General features: G+C 27.9%; 1 protein-coding gene across 1 annotated transcript in view; it reads left to right on the top strand.

Moving 5' to 3' along the window:
- Nipped-B (Nipped-B cohesin loading factor) overlaps positions 1 to 16,281 on the top strand; it is a 90,686-nt gene that overhangs the window by 24,816 nt on the left and 49,589 nt on the right. Inside the window, 1 exon segment of the mRNA XM_067281760.1 lies at positions 9,890 to 10,021. The gene's annotated coding sequence lies outside the window, so the exon portion shown is untranslated.

Genomic DNA, 16,281 nt, shown 5'->3' with positions numbered 1-16,281 from the left:
TAAAATTGAGTTATAATTACTGATGGCACAATACAAAAATTTCTCCAAAATTTTATTTAAAGTTTGGAGAAATTTTGGTATTGAGAAAAAAAAAAATTTCCAAAATTTTTATTTCTAATATAATTTTATTTATAAATTATAATATTAGAAATGTCATCTGTGAATTATAACAAAAACTTTCATAATAACTTAATTGTGATAAATAAGACTAGTTAGTGAAAATTGTGGTTTTATTGATTCTGATGGTTATTAAAAGGATAGTTATTAAAGCAATTAATAAATTTTAAAGTTATGTACTGTATTTACTTGCATATAAGACGAGGTTTTATTCATTTTTATCATTAATTTCATCATTGATTGTTTCAAAAACTTAGGTCGTCCTATACGTGTGAGCGAAGGATTCTTTGCGTTTTTGCAATAATTTTTGTAAACCGTGTGTTTGCATCTTTGAATGCTCACCCTCTGGTGTTTAAGAACAAAAGAATTTTATCTGGGTTGTTTGAATTGTTCTTGCATATTGTCAGGAGTAAATATTGCCACAGTTCACTTTGCCATCCGTCAAGTTCCATGGCACAGTGGTTAACAGCCTATGAATCTGAAGGTTCCCGGTTCAAACCTGTTCGATGGGGAAATTAGTTTTTATTATGTGTATGTTCTGAAAGGTTTGAGAACACACGTTAATTCACAATAATTTACATATTTTGACAATGCCCTCATGCTATAAAACTGCGAGCTCTCAGGTTAAGGAGAGTTGTTGTCTTGTACTGCAGGCTGCAGTGTTTGTATGCTCTATGGGTGATTAAACATTCCTTTGTCGTTACTAAAGCTTGTTAGTGAGGTTCACCGTTCATCTATGCGACAATATGAATAGGAATAGGAAAAGCAAAACTTAGATTCCAATTTGAAATTCCAAAATCACACGGGAGTCCGATATAAGTTTTAATCCATTCCCACATGAAAACGGATGATTATTCGGAAATCAGAATTCGGAGAAATTCATAAGTGTAATTGATGGAGAGTGGATTTGACTGTTAAGAATTGGCAAAAAAGGTTCCCGATTGTCTAACATTACATGAACAAATTATGTTGTCGATTTTACAAGATTTTTTTCTTAAAGTTTAAAATGCCAGTAATTTTTGTGGGACAATGTGCATTTACATGCATTTGACATTTTAACGAAATAAAATTAAATTGTATTAATAAATCTAATTTTCTTTATTTTGATCTTTAAAGTCAAACCTTGTCCTGTATGCGAGATCAGTTTATAAGCAAGTAAATATGGTATATTTTTTAATTATAATAATTATTATTAATTAACAGTAATCCATCCAGCATTTTTTCTCATTGCTGTCTTTAACAGCTACTTTATAACTGAAGTAAGAAATGTCAGCAATTTAAATTAATTTTAATGTGAGCAATTAATGATTAAAACAATTAATATTTAAAGTGCTGGTTAAGATTGATAACAATTGTGAATTATCAATCATATAAGGAAGTTGATAGTAGAAAAAGATGGTTTAAAAATATCTATTTAATTGAAGATAATGATCAGTTATTGTAATCAAAGTTTCAATTATTCTTAAGTTTTAGAAGTGTATTTTAACTTATGTTTTAAATGTAAGACATGCTGATTCTGATAATAGTACAAGGCTCACCCCAAAAGTAAGGAACAATAATTTTTCTCTTTTTATCAGAGCTTTTTTAATTATCTACATGGCATGTACTTTGATACAGTTATCTGGAAATGCCTTTGATTTGTTAGCAGAATTCTTTTGTAATCTTAAAAAGTTCTTGTCATGATTTTCCTGACAGACAAACCTGTTTGAACTTTTTTGACAAGTGAGGACCAAAAATGGCATAAGTAATGGAATCTTGCTTAGATTCAGGTGTAATGTGATGTATCTAAATTTCACTCCTAGTCACAAAGTCCTCTATAAAACTTTCTTTATTACATTATCATAGCAAATTTTGCAAACAGTTCCATCCAACATGCCTTTATGGTTTTCATTTGGTTGTTTTGGAACCCAACATGTACACAGTTTTTGGTATTTAAGAACCTCATGAGCAATTCTACAGACCTTTGACTTCATGATTTCTAGGGCCTTGGCCAACTCCATTATTTTTAATCAATTGATCTATAACATTTCTTCCACATGCTTACTGTTCTGATATTTTGGCTTTCCACTTCTTTCTTCTTGCAAACTTAAATATCCATCTTCAAATTAAGATCATGACATTGAAATCTGTTTTTACAATATTCATTCATTTTCTCAATAAATATCAACTATTTGTTTGAGTTTTTCTGTAAGAGAGAATTGTTTAGTGTGGAGAAACCTAATTACAAAATGCAATTCTATTTTTGTGTAGCAAATAGGTTTTTTCATTTTTAAACATTTGAAACACCAAACAGTTTTTGTTACTAGTCAATTATTTTAAAGAATTGAGAAACAATTAAAGCATTTTGATATTGTGAAATATTGGATAAATTTAGATATGCCATTAGGCAGAAAAGACCTGGAAATATCTTCAAAAATGGGCATACCCTGTATGATGATATAACTTCCCTACTGCATATCAAACTTCAGTTTGGCTAAAAAAAAAAACATGGTGAAATGTGGGAAGTAATGAAGCACCCTGTGCATAGTCTGAACTTAGTGCTCTTTAATTATTATCTTTTTGGATCTCTTAAAAAAACATCTTTGTGACTTAAATTTCTCTGATGAAGACAAGGTAAAAGATGTGATTATGGACATTTTCCAATTGTTTAAGTGGACAGTTTTTAGAATAGGGAATTTTGCACTTGTCTCATACTGGAAAAAGTGTTTAGAAAAATTGCAATTGTGTAAAAAGAATAGTTTAGACACTATATTCTCATATGGCTTTCTTGTGTTATTTTGTCACTAAATTTCAATAAAAATTTGTAAATAATATTATTGCAATAAAAAATTTCAATAATACTTTTGGGATATTATCATATCTGTGATTATGATAAGAATAGTTTACTATATATACAAACCATACTGCTGCAATAAGATAGTATTTCATGTGCTTCTATTTCAGTATAATGCAAGAAGTTCATCTATCAATAAAATTGGGAGTTTTTATTACAAAAAATCTATAATATGCATATGTCAAAGATTTCTTCTGTGATGAACATCTAATGATATAGTCAAATATTTACATTACATTGGGCTGAAAGTTATAATCTCATAACTATAATTTTTAAGAATTCATTTGTAAATTTCTGATATCATTAATCATGAATGTGGACATCTTTATATAAAAGATGTGGTCGAAAATTTCCAGGAATGGGTCAGAAAATTAAAATGTGTTATGATATATAGAAACTTGCATAATATTCTTCAAAATGATCTCAAACTTTAATATTTCTTTGGTGATTTCTCCAATTCAGAAAACATTTAGAAAAATTATCTTTTTTTCAGGGATTACAAAAGTATATTCAATTAATTATAAATTACTAATGCGAGGTAGATGATAGTAAGGACTTATCGCACCAATGATAATAAGCACAAACACTTGGGTATCAATGTAATACATTTAATAAAACAAAAGGGGTGTACATTAAAAATATATTACATAAGTATGAGTAATTAACATGAATAACCAAAATGCATTTCTGTAATGTATTCAATTTTTAATGTACACCGCTTTTGTTTTATTAAACATATTACATTGATACCTGAGTGTTTGTGCTTATTATCACCAGTGTGATAAGTCCTTATTATTATCTACTCCACATTAGTAGATATTTAATTAATTTAATTATACCAAGTGCTAAAAGCAATTCTTTGTAATATATTCAATTAGTTTATCTTGTATGAGTTATATTAACTCAAACCATTTTCATTTTAAAGTTTTGTTCAACTTTAAAAGAAAAACACATTAAGAGCTACTTTGGGTAAGAAGGTAGTTGCAAAAGAATAGTAGCTATGTCTTTAAAAAGAAACTGGTTTGAGTCAATATAATTTACACAAGATGAATTGAAAAAAATTATGAACTCTGAAAGAATCTAATTTTTCTAAATGTTTTTTGAATTGAAGAAATCATTGAAGAAAGTATATTGAAATTCAGGAGATTATTTTGAAAAATATTAGCTAAATATAATTATATTTCTTTGTTTTAATACATTTTTATTTTTTGATCCACTCCTGGAATATTATGAACCTATTTTGCAGATGTGAAAATGATATCTACTGATTAAACATTTATGTTGTAACCAGTTAACTGAAGTTAATAAGTGTTTATAATTCTCTGGTAAGCTCTTAAGGATATTTAAGGAAAGACATTTATATTTAAACTTTGCTGTGTTTTCAAAATATTATATTGTTACAAATGTTTTTGTTGATAAGATTGATGTGTATTTTTTTAATGATATAGTGATCTAATTTTTGGCAATTGAAATATTCTATTCTGTAAACAGTTATTGCAGAATTTCTATTGAAAAACCTTATATAATACAATATCTGCATATCTTTAATTTTTGAAAAACTGTAGCATTGTTAGAAATATAATGTTTGAAACAGCTACTTCAATGTATATCTGTACATACACTCTGAATGCACAATGAAAACAGAACATATTCTATTCAAAATTATATATCCAGTCATTCAAATTTCAGTGCATTTCAAAGTGCATTACTAAAATATGTAGTGGGCAATATATTGTGGTAACTCTTTAGAATCTAATATGATGATCAAAATTTGTAGAGATAATTCAAAATAAAATAAATTTTATTTTGAATTATCTCTAGAAACTGTTAATGAAGACCTCATGCTTGTGCTTTCATTACATATTACATAAATATAAATGAACAGAAACATACAGTCAAACTTCTGTTTTTGAACGACTCACATTTTGAACAAATCGGTTCACAAACAGAATTTTGAACTCATAATTGCACCAGTTGCTGAACAAGCTACTCAGCAAGAATCTGCCACAGATTAGAGACACAGATGGCTAACTTTCTATACTTCCTATGTTAAAGAAAGTTGATGGCCTGACCAATCAACAACAGAACTATTTTCATTCAGAAGTTAGTGGCACCAAGATTACCTTGCATCATTAGACTTCATAACACAAATCATCAATGACATGTGCATGGAAATCTAATTTAAATAGCAATGTAGGAAAGATACTAATTCTGTTTTTTGGTACTCACTGCAGTTGAATTTAAATGAAATTATTTAATAAAAACTGCATTAATTTACATCATATAATATAAATGGTATCCAAGAATTTGTGTTTAATAGTGCTTAAGTCAGATTAAATAACAAAAATTTATTATTAAATATAACTTTTTAATTATTTTTCATTAGTACACAATTGGCATTTGGCATTATTCAATTCTGCTATAAATATGTATTCCGAGACCGTGTCTTCTCTTTATTTGTATTTATATTCACTACTAGGTGTATTAAGAGAGACAAGGCTTATGGGATATGGAAGAACCAGAAATAAAGATGTAAAAAAGCCTTGTGTCTCTTAATACACCTAGTAGTGAATATAAATACAAATAAAGAGAAGACATTTGGCATTATATTTAACAGTATAAATTAAATGCAAGAAATTTTAAATTGATGATTGATGCTATTAAATTTTGGTGATTAAAGGTCAAGGGGTTAGGAGATAAAGGAGGTTGTGTGTATCTCCAGTATGGTCAGACTTAATGATGATTTTACTTGTTATAAGCATTTACAGTGTTTTATAAAACCCATCCTTACCCTCAAGATTAAGCTTTTTGCCATTTTATAATAGTTAAAAATATAAGTGTTTTTGATAAAATATTATAACAGATGGCTCCACCAAATGTTGCTGGAAAAGTTAAGCAATTTATTGCTGGATGTTTTTATTTAATGCAAGGTTAAAAAATTTTATTTGACAGAAATAAACTTAGAATTTTAATTTTCAAAAACATCTTTTTTAGGTGTCTTCAGCTGATACTAAAAAAAAATTTTTTAAATGTATTTTATGACTCCTGGAGATCTGAAGACCAGTTTTAGAATTGCTGCTATAACCTACTTTTTTATTTAATTATTTATTTTTTAATAAACTCCTTTTTTTAAACTACTATATGATTTTCATTTTTTATTTTGACTTTTGGATGTTTTTGGATTCTTGAAACTTGAAACATAGAGCTCTTAAGAAAAGCCTTAGAATTTTTTTTTCCATTCAAAAGAGGACATTCTTGGAGAGAAAAAATTGTAATACAGTTGAAGATCCTTGGTTGTGAATGATGACAAAAATTTTCATTTCTGTCATCAGTTTTGAGGCATTCAGTTATATTTAAAATTAGCATTTTTGCTACAACAGTATACCTAATCTGCATGAAAGAGTATTTAGCACTTAGATTACAAGTATTTGAAATGTTTTCTGATAGCAGTTCTTGTACAGCAATAGACTTCTGGCTTCTATAAATCAAACAAATGAAAAAAGTCAAAGCAATCTCAAATGTATTAATTTAAAAAAAATCAAAATGTTATATGTATATTCATTTGTTTAACAGTTTTTTAAAAATTCCTTTAATAAAAGCATTTTATTTTATTACTGAAATAAATGTGTGAGTATTCATTCTATATTACAATGATTAAGTTTACTATATTTGAATGAGAGTTTTGGATAAATTCTTGCAACCCATGTTTTTTTTTAAATTTAAATGTAATTGCTAATATAAAAAATATTGTTACATTTACAGTAGAAAATGGCATCAATGATAAAAACTTTTACTACTAGAGCAAGTTTTTTCTTAGAAAGTATACATTATAAACACAATGATAAGAAAGTGCTATTCGTTCTGTTCATTTATAGCTGGAATAAGAATTTAAGGTGGAAAATCTATATCTTTCATTTACATAAATATATATATATATATATATATATTTTTTTTATTTTATATATATGTTACAGTCAAAACCTGTTTTTAGTTAGAATTTATTTTAACTAGTTGAAACTAGTTTACACTGGATGTCTTTGTTAAAACTAGGTTTAACTCAAATTCATTTTTGACTAGCAGTAAATTCTAGTTTTAACTAGACAAAATGGGTTTTAACAAAGACATCCAGTATAAACTAGTTTCAACTAGTTAAAATGCATCCTAACTAAAAATTGGTTTTGACTGTAACATATAGAGTGATTCAGGGTAAGATGGTAAGCAGGGGAAGATGCCTACTTTTTGATATTTTCAAACGGTGACGTCAGATATTGTCATGTGTTTGTACGATGAATCATTGGGCCGATATTGAGTGCGGAAACCTGTAGTTGGCTACTGTTACCTCATTTTCCACATCTGAGAAGAATAAAAGCAAGATAAGAACGAAGTTTTTGTAGTGAAATGTTTCTAGAATCATTTTAAAACTAAAAGTTAAAATAAAATTTATTAATTAAAAAATGCTAAAAACAATTAATGTGTGAGTTAAGGTTCTAAAGTTTCCATTGTGAGCTACCGCCGATCTCGATCGGACATGCTAGAACACGTGACTTCACTAGGCACCTTACCCTGACAAATGGGAAAGATGCCACATTTTTCTTAGGGTAACATGCCTGTTTTTTGTTAATTGAATTCCAATATGCCTATTTTTAATAAATTTTTGTTTTCTCGTTTTATTGCAGGATATGCATAGAAATTATATAGGGACTTCTCAAAAAGATTTTTGGACTGAAAAAAGCTTTCAGCTAGCTGTAGAGCATGTTAGAATGGGCAGAAACTTAACAATACTTATACTGTGCTGTTATACTTACTATGAAGTACTTTGTACCACATATGCAATAAATTAAATTTGGTTAAGATATTTGAAAATTAATTTTATGCAATTATATTTTGCAACTTGAACACCAACTATATAGTGTATTCACTCGGACACATGGTAAATTTCATCACTAATTTTTATTTAGTTGATCAACTGAATAAAAATTAGTGATGAAATTTGCCATGTGTCCGAGTGAATACACTATATAGTTGGTGTTCAAGTTGCAGAATAAGTACCGGCACGGTTTCATAAGTACTAGCAATTATATTTGTTATCTTACCCTAATGTCATTTGGCATCTCACCCGGATACTTGGGGTGAGATGCCTAAAATGCCAGACAGTAAAAAAGTCATCATTGCAAACACAATATACAATTATTTTTCATATACTCCAAAGTTTTATTTGAAAAACATGCTCAAGAATATGATGTTTTTGTTAGAGGCCTCCAAATTATAGGTATAATTTCCTTCATAAGCAAAATGTTAGGCATCTTTCCCTAAATCACTATACATAACTATTTATTTCTCCCAAACATATTTATGTTGCTAAAATTAGTTTTATCTAAAATCAAAACATGCACAGCAGTAAATTAACTAGACAAAACCCGTTTTGTCTAGTTAAAACTAGAATTTATTGCTAGTCAAAAATGACTTTGAGTTAAAACTAGTTTTAACTAGACAAAACAGGTTTTAACAAAGACGTCCAGTATAAACTAGTTTCAACTAGTTAAAATGCGTTCTAACTAAAAACGGGTTTTGACTGTAACATATATATATATATAATAAAAATAGAAAGAATATAAATTTCTTAAACTTATTTATTTATTTACTTACTTTTGCACTAAACAAATATTTGGATTATATAATTCTGTCATTCATTAGATTTAATTTTCAGAAATTTAAAAAATATTGTGAAAGAATATATTTTTTATCTGAAAATATTTTTGGCCATAAAATACAATTAACAAACATTGAAATATACATCGCTTGATTTTTTAAAATTATATTAGTTTTCTAATTACAACTTACATATTGTGTATTTTGTACATGTATATAATCTGTATATATATAATCGAGATGGGTTGATGATGATAATAATAATAAGTGCAGAGCCCAAACGGTTAGGAGTTGAAAGTTGAAATTTGGTACACAGTTAGGGTACATCATGAGAATGTACCTTAAGAAGGGATTTTTTGAAATTGCTCCCGCCGGGGAGAGGTTGTTAACACTTCCCCCTGCAGAGGAAGTATTAACAATGGAAGTGTTAAGAGAAAGCGACGTGCAAGATTTACATTTACAGGTGCAGATGTGGTTTTTTGCATTTTTGCCAGAAATTGAACATATTTTTAGATCTATCTAAAATTTTTCTAATTAGTCTGGAAACAGGGGGACCTAATTCTTGCATTCTGTGGGTAACATTGGCTATAATGTAATAATCTTAATTTTCGCTATTGTTACTTTTTGCCCAAGCACAACGCCAGGCTTATCCTCTAGTGCAGGGGTGGCCAACAAGTCGATCGCCAAGCCAATTTTGGTAGATCGCTAGCGATGTCTTGACTTAATGTATTATATTTGTAACCGAACGCAACTGTATGCATGCAGTTATGACTCGACTCATAAGCAGTGAGTGCACTTCGTACTGAAACAGTGTATAAACATAGTATGTATTTCACACTTTCCCCTCCCCACTTAGACTATGCCTATGACAACAAGTCGATCGCGACACATTTTTCTGATAAAAAGTAGATCTTATGTGCACAAAAGTTGGCCACCCCTGCTCTAGTGTATGTATTTAAGCATTAATAATCTTAATGATTTTGAAACATTCTTGTTTATAAACAGTTTGTTTTTCATTTCTTGTTTGTGAAATGGTATAAATTCAAATCATCTGATTTATTTAATTTTTTATAGATGAACTGTGATAAATGGAATGTTAAGAATACTATATTAAATATAAAAAAGTTATGAAAATAAATTTTACAATTATTTTAAATTATGTAATATGTGATATACTACTTTACAGTTTTAAATTCATAAAGATCAGAATTTAATAAAATGTAGAATATTCATAAAAATTTTTTATATATGTACATTATATTCTAATTTCCTATAAACTTTTTCATGTAGGAGATGTACATTACTTAATGTAAATCAAGAGAAAATAAAGTCTACAATTCATTTTTATATTATAAATTGCTGGAATTTTACAAAAGAAGATGAAAAATATTAATAAAATTTTATTCTGACAATTTTAATGAGGTATTTATTATTCTCTTTTATCTGATGTAAATTGAAATTAATTAATTATGCATTATTATTATTATTTCTTATGTAAAATATTTTTTTAAATTTAAATAATATATGAAGTAATATTGAGAATTTATCAATATTTAGAAAATTAAGTTTTCTAAATGATAACCAAAATTTTTGTCATCATGTTCTGTGAATTTATTTTTTTTAATAATAAACATAAGAGGTAAGTAGTGTCATAGTCTTCTTAAGATTTGTCAGTCACATGAAGCAAAAAATCACAAAAAGATTAATTGGTCTACGTGTTTTTGATTAACACAATTTTTATGGACAGAAATATTTGTAACTTACCTAATTATCAGAAATAAATAAAACTTTGTTTTTTTATTTAGTTAAATTGTTTGGACTAACATTCTAAATTATCTAAAAAATTAGTTTTTTGCTTAAATTAATAAATAGTTTATATTTCTAAAATTCTAGTCTTAATATTTCTTAGAAGAACAGCTTTACTAACTCTTATGCAGATTTCTTTATTGAGTGTTTTTATTCTGTTTGAAAGTACTTTAAATATGTTACAATAATTTTTATACAAAGATTAAAATTTTAAATCTTATTATTTGAATTTAATCATTCAAAATGTATAGATAATATATATACACCATTTTTACTTAAAAAAATCTGTGCTTGATTAATCCAAACACCACATTTTTTAAGATAACTGCTTTAAAAAAAGGATATGAACATATATATTTAACGAATTTTACTAATTTATAGTTGTAACAAAACAGAAAATTTTGTTTTTACTGTTTTGTATCATTTAATATGGTGGCATTCATTTTTCAAGCCCATTTGGTATTAAAAGATAAAAATATTGAGTGGGGAAAATGAATTATTTTTATATTTAATAAAGATAATTTATCTGCAATTTGTAGTAATGTATTTTGTAATGAATTAACTTACTAATTAAATGAAAGTAAGACTTCTTTACACTGTTTAATTTGAATTGAAGGTGAAGACTGCTAATAGACTAGAGACCAATAGCTTAAACTAAAGAAATAGTATAAGTTAGATATATAGAATATTTACTGTCAATATCAGTTGTGTATTTAATTTACTTATCCTCACTTTTACAAAATTAGTCACATGCAAACATTTAATATTTCTTGTAACTAGTGACTATAGACAATCATTACATTAAGCAAAGTCATGCAGTTGCCAAGTGAAATTTATCAATAAGAAAGTAAGAAAAATGCTAAGTAACTGGAAGCACCCTCATCAAATTTATTTCAAATAAACTGCACATATTGACTTTTTGTCACAGCTTTTTGGAAAAAAGTGGCAAATTATCTGAATAAAACAATCATTAATCTCAAATCTTAATAACTAAAAATATTTAAAAGCTAAATTTTTTGTTGTATGTATAAATAAATAAATAATTATCTAAAAGTTTTATATATATATATATATAATATATATATATATGTGTGTGTGTGTGTGTGTGTATTCTCCAGTTAATATAGAAACTAATTTTATTTTAAAGAAAAGTAGCAGAATTGAATTTAACTGTATGTCCCATACAGTTCATATGACTACCATGTAATATATGAATTATGGATTTCCTGATTTAATTTCCTATCTTGTTATTAAAGATGGAATGAGAATAGTTAACATCCACTAAGAAATAGCAAACTGTGATAATATTTCTCATAAAAGAAGATACTAGAAGCATGGAAATTCATTACTGACTTTTATCAGTATTTGTAGACATTACTCTAACCTGCACATCTGTATTTTAATAGTGCAGTTGTCTCCATACTGGCATGATTCTATTAAAGATAACCACCTTTTAAGTATCCTTACTACAGATTTAATGTTTCAAATATGATTTTACCAAGTTTCTTTATGTGAAGTTGCACTCTGTACTGGCATCAGTAAAATTTCTATGGACATTTGCAGAACTGTACATCAGAAAATATCAAAATTGTTAAACAAAGGTATCATCTTATTGAAATATAATGCAAGGTTACACATAACAGAAAACTATGGAGGCTCTTGTTCAACTTGGAAAGTGTATGGAAATGGCAGGAATAAATTAAATAACAGTGTTTTTTAATTGTTTGTATGCATAATATCTATGAAGCAATAAAATCAATTCAAATATTTACTGGACATATCATGCTTGGGTAATTCTTAAGTTGGTTGAGTGTCTTAGCGAACTCTGGGACAAGGGCACACTCCATTAGCAGATTGATTAATTGGTATGGTTATATAGGTCCAAAAAAATTACCATCTATATCTATTGCTGAGATCAAGAGTCACCTTTATGTAGGCATAACTAGTTTTAAAACAATTTGTGAAAGAACCATATATGACTAATTATTTAATTTTATTTGCTTTTTAAAATTTTATCATATTTATTGTTTCATTTACATTATATTCATGTACTTCTGCAGTATATAAGCTTTTATTTGCTTGTATTATTGTGTTGTTTATTTTATGCTTTTTTTTATCCACTGCATGTATTTTTTTTATGTTATCTCCTTTTAATTGGATTTTGTTATTTTATTGTTAATTTGTAGGTGGAAATTATTGCCTTTTTTGGCATTGCCATTGTAAATTCTCAGTAAACAGTAAATAAACAATTAATAGATTTGAAAATGCAGTTAACTGGATAACATAATGCCTCTGCATGGTAAGCAACAATTGTGAATTTGATTCCTATTCTGGTTGATATTTTCTTCCAGAATATTAAAATAAATTAAATTTAATTCTGAAATCGACATAATTATTAATATTCATGTAAGATGGAAGCTTAACTTTAGTCCAGATTACTTAATTTCAATGATTATAGTCTAGCCCAGTGGTTCCCAATTTATTTTAATTGTGGAACTCTTTTCACCTTGGTAACAAGTTCTGAAACCTGACAATTTTACTAATTGTAAATAAACAACAAATCAAAAATAATTTATTTAACTTAAAAAAAAGAAAACAGATTAATAATGGAAAAGGAAATAATATTAATTCAAACTGGTAATTAATGTAAAGGATTAATTTTCACAGATGATTTTGTCTGTAGATGTAGTGAGAATAGGAATAGGAAGGAAAGATGATGCAGCCGTCCTCATAGATATAGCCACAGTGAAAGGAGGAGGGAAGGAGACAGGGTGCTAGGGGAGAGGAGCAGGGAGAAAGGGAAGAAGAATGAAAGAAGTGGATGTAGTGGGAACACAGATAATCAGAGAATCTAATGAATTTGATTTTTTGCAAATGGTTAAAGAAACACTCAAGTATTTGAAGATTGCTGCCTCTGGAGAAACAGTTTCTTTGACAGGAATGAATACTCTGTACTTTAGTTTTTGAATACTGAGAATCAAATACATGATTCATTTTATTTTTCACAAATATGAGTCATGTAGAGTATGTGGCATGCTCCCTTTTCTTATGGAATATTATTAATTTTTGAAACCTTATTTAAATAAATTTTTCATATATACAGTAAGACTCTGCTTAACGCTGCCTCGCTTAATGCTGATTAGATATAACACGGTCTGCTTGAAGCCTTAAAAAATGCTCAAAATTTCAGCAGATTCAAATTATGGCAGCATTTCATCGATTCGTACATAATACGATTATTTACAAAAATGAACCAATCAGTGAAAGATGGTAATTCGTCTTAGTACTGTACTTTCCTTAAATCTATGTTTGTTTTGTGCAATTTAAAAAAAAAAAAATATATAACACTATGGATAAATAGGAAATATCAACTTTGTTTGGCAAGAATTAACTGATAAATGCATGAACAGAGTGTGGAAGAAGTTATGGATTTAGGTATCCAAGAATTCTCAATGAGAAGAGCCTATCGCTGTATCATTAGATTGACCAAATTGTCAACTTAATCAATACAGGAGATGTAGACAAGCAGGATATTGGGGAGTTACTGCAGGTTTCTGGTGAGAGCCTTACCAACGACAACCTTCAAGAACTGGCAGAACAAAGAATTCATGTGCAACTGGAGAATAGAGATTCTGAAACGAAGAACCTAAAGAATTTCTCTATAGATTTCCTTAGTAAAAGTTTAGTAACAATAACTGAAATTCTTAAATCAAATTATAGCAAATAATCCAGATTTTGAAAGGAGTGCAAAAGCAAGATGAGGCGTTTTGGATGCAATCTTTTGCTACCAACATTCGTTTAAGGAAAGAAAAAAGGCAACAAATAAAATTACACAACTTTCTGGTAAAAGAACAAGAATTTCAAGAGAGTCGGGACCTTCATCACAAAAAATGAACTTTATATTTCTCTGTGCATATGTTTATGTGTTATTTAATATATATTATTATGCAAATTAATATAAAAATTACTTAAAATGAAAGTAAAATCTGTTTATTTTTGGTTGCGTGTTTACCTATCCCTATTTACTCTGTGTTAAAATGATCTCATTTAATGCTGTTTCGCTTAGCACTCTGATATCTAGGAACACATTCCCCATGTTAAGCGGGGTCTTACTGTATTTTAAACTATTAATTAAAGCTCAAAATACTAATTTTATTGCAGAATTTTATCAGAAGTTCTACAGTATACAAGTTGGGAACCACTGGTCTAGCCTAAATATAATTCAAAGAAATATAGCTTTTAGATATTACTTTTGGATGTAGGATATTAATAAGATTAAAAATAATAATTAAACTAATGTAATAATAAGTCCCGTGATTCAAAAATGTTTGAATAGTATGTCTTTCAAAGAAACCACTGATCTGAAGATGGAGAATAAAGAATCTTTGAAACTGTTCATGTGTGAAAAATAAAACTTCATCTGTAGATAAATGTTCATTTTAGTTTTCTTAAAAGGGTTGTTGATACATGAAAAAGATTGAAAACTCCTGATTTAAACAGTTAATACCAGGGGTTGACTAAACACTCAGTACTTGAAAATGTACGTGAATAAGTACTTGAAAAACTACAAACCTATTTTTTCAAAATGATTAGTATCAAAGTTTGTTGTGTGTTTTTTTTTTACTAATTCAGCCTAAAAATTAAAATTAAAAAAGTATTTGAATTCTGTTTCCTACATTTTATAATTTTCATCCAATTTCACAAAAAATACTGATCTTCGGGGAATTGGAACAAAAAACTGATCTATAAAGACACAAAGTCTGAGAAGCACTATTCTAGCAGACCTGCTTGAGTGATATGTAACATGCTAAGGAGAACTGTGTAATTGACTTAAAACTGAGGGAACAGGCATGTAACAACTATGTTCATCTGCTACATGGAATTCTTAAATTAAAAATGCTTATTTTTAATTTTTGGCTTGTTTTCTGAATTAAATTCTTCCAGAAATACTTTTCTACCTCACCTGCCTTGGTAGCCAGTGAATGGCTTTTCAGTATTTATGGGAACCTTTATGAGCCAAAGAGGAACAGGCTAGCACCCAGAAAATGACATGTTCGTGTTTCTTCACTGCAACCTAAAATTATTGAATTATTCTTATTAATAAAGTTACTCTTTCTTTGAACATCATTAATTTTTCTTTTTTAAATGTTAATTTAATAATTTTAAATTAAAAAAGTAATTATGTTTTTTTAATGGAATGATCATTTATTTACGCTAGTGTTTTGAAAATTGTCACTTGATTAATCAGTACATTGTGTGTATTATCACAAAGTGATACAATGCCAGAGTTCACTACACCTTGGTTGTTTTGAATGGCTTGTCATAACATTTATTGTTGATTCTTGACTCAGAAATTTGCTCAACAAGATACTGCATCTAATCATTTCAGTAATTTCTGTGCTGCATCCATATGATTTGTTTTTTTATTTATCATTGAGCAATTTTGGAACCTGTCTCGAACACAATTTATGATACTGCAGTGTTCTGCAACTTTGTACAGTACAGTACAGTATGAGAAATTTGCAAAAATATGAAATCAACTAGAAATGGTGAATATTCTGTTTGCTCGTTATTTCATTCTGCTGTTCAATCAGATTCAGTCAGATTACAGATTGGCATTGGCAACAGATAGATGGCCACTTCAATCTTGATCATGTTAATTTGTCCTCTCTGAGTCCATATTTTTATCTTATCTTTCTCATTTGTTTAGTCACCACATATATAAAAAATTTTCCAAATAAAGTTCAAATAGATGATGACTAAGTCCATCTGTCAACAAGTGGGATTTTTGTTCTTACTTATTTTTTGTCATGATTATGAATATTTAAATAAATGCAGTAAAACAGCAAATATGTCAGATGTTTCTTTATCATCAA

Source organism: Centruroides vittatus, unplaced genomic scaffold, assembly GCF_030686945.1.
Source record: "Centruroides vittatus isolate TY-2023 unplaced genomic scaffold, ASM3068694v2 contig_926, whole genome shotgun sequence".
Classification (NCBI taxonomy): domain Eukaryota; kingdom Metazoa; phylum Arthropoda; class Arachnida; order Scorpiones; family Buthidae; genus Centruroides; species Centruroides vittatus.
The sequence above is the reverse complement of the archived record's forward strand: the minus strand, read 5'-3'. Positions and strand labels throughout refer to the sequence as shown.